This window comes from Odontomachus brunneus, unplaced genomic scaffold, assembly GCF_010583005.1.
Source record: "Odontomachus brunneus isolate Ranch 3 - 2012 unplaced genomic scaffold, Obru_v1 Obru_scaffold_108, whole genome shotgun sequence".
Lineage (NCBI taxonomy): Eukaryota > Metazoa > Arthropoda > Insecta > Hymenoptera > Formicidae > Odontomachus > Odontomachus brunneus.
The window spans coordinates 883,993-886,248 of NW_022639558.1; positions in this window are offsets into that span (position 1 = coordinate 883,993).

Here is a 2,256-nt window from a genome sequence, read left to right on the forward strand (position 1 = left end):
AATTTTTCTCGTTAACTTCTTTGTAACAAATTTGTAATATTTAAAAGTAAATGGATGGAGTGGAAAAATCAATTCATCAAGGACTTGATCTTATATTTGGGAGACTGTGCATCGCAACTCACAACTCTTAATCAATGATATTGAGTTATTTGCAGACGATTTTTGTTTCGCTCGGCAGACACTGTTTTCCGTTACCGCGGAGCCGATCGGGGAATTACGAGCAGACCAATAAACACCGGAAACGAAACGTGTCAACGTCACCGTACACCGTGTTGTGATTCCGCGCGACGCTATCGTGCCTCGTGTGTTTGGCTAATTTCACAACAACCAAGCAACAATCGTCCACCCCTCGCCGTGGGTTCTGACGAAAGGAAGTCCGCTATGGATTCGTTTACCGATCATTGTTCACACGTGACGTTTTCGACGATCTATCGTGCATGATGGCCAGATTGAATGATAGCGAAAAATCTCATAAAATTTCATAAAATTAATGCTTCTCTTTTTTGCAATAAAATTACGGTTGATATAAATTTCATGAAACCAAAGCTGTTGCCAAATAATTACTTATTCACTATCTGGTGTTACATTATGTATTCCATCATATTAAATTATTATGTTAGTGTCGTTAATGTTAACTGTCGTTCTAGTACAAAGATCTAAAGTCCTTTGAAAATAATTTTGAAAAAGAATTATTGCAGATGCGAGGTATCAAGGAAGACGATTATCATTTTAATAGAACGTTTACTTTAGCGGTAAGATTTCCACCCCTTCGCGAAGGTCGTGGGCTCATCTCCGGAATCGTATTATGATACACATTTCTGCAAACATGATCCAACGACAAACGTAACTTTAGCTGCAGATCGGACCGAATACGAACTCGTACACGCCTAAGGGATCGGTTTCGTTCATTCACGACCATCGCGTATATCGTTACCGTTCTTGCACGTGCGAGTTTCGATCGTTTACCTGTACCTTTACCTTCATCTTTAAATTTCAATTAGAACGTCACGTCTCAAATTATCATTCATGAATAAATAAAAATAAGACTTCTCTCTCTCTTTCTCTTGATTTAAAAAAATCGATGAAATCGCATAAGGAATAATCACAACGATATGATAAATTTAGGATCTTCATCATATGACGGAAATCTGCCGGTTGAAAATAGCGAGGAATCTGGCGGGGCCACCAGCGTTATATAGATCAATGAACGCCGATGCACTGGCAAATGAGCAAAGATGTCTTTCCTCGAGCAGCGAAACGAGCTCGTTACGCCTCGCCAATCCTTTCTGCTCCGCCTTTCTCACTAATTACTGCTCACGTGTTTTCCTCGACGACGTAGCGCTGTCATATATCCCTGATGTGTAAAGGATGTTTCTATCGAGACAGAACTGAGTCAGAGAAGTCCACTAAACTGGCATAATCATACAAGTCAAATTCAAACGATTTGCAGTCAGTATAATTAAATTTCATGGAAAATTTTACAGGAAATCGAGACAATAAGATTCTTTTGATTTCGTTACTCATATACAATAGTTTTGCCTGAAACCGCGGCAAATTTTAAAGTTCCAGGTTCAACTTTTAGCTGAAGCAGCATTTTTCGTAATACTAATTAGAAGTTTTTAAGAGAGATAGAGAGAGAATTGTGGCTAATATATAGGGAAAGAGGAAATATTTAATATTAAAATTATTCATGAGATAAAGAGTCTGTTCGACGTGATACTAAATAATATCACTGCATGTGTTGAAAATGTGGAAACAAATGCCGGCACATGTCGAACAATTTCATTCTCTCTCTATTCAGTTATTCCGTCCAATATCTACCCCATCAAAAATTTATCTCATAGTCAGATGATCAGATTGCTCATAATCAATTATCTGTTTTGTATAAAGAGATTTTCGGGCCCTGATAAGTCATGTAACGCGGCGTAGCAAGCAAAACCTTATGAATGATAAGGATTATTAATAATCAGGACCTTATTAAACTTTCCAGTGGTATACTCGGGAAAGTCTCATATAAATATTATTAGGACCTTAACTTAGTTTCCGCCCGCAAATGTTAGATGGCAATGCAAACAGTTCTAGTAGTCATTACTAACGAAACAGGTAGTTTGTGATTAATTTCGACATTTCTCGATAACATTCAGTCAGCATACACAATTATTTTCCTAAACAACAATTTCTTTTGCTTTGTGAAAAATGGAACGCGATAAAGTGTTTTTTCGACATGTGCTTTTGCACTATTTTGATTTGAAAAAA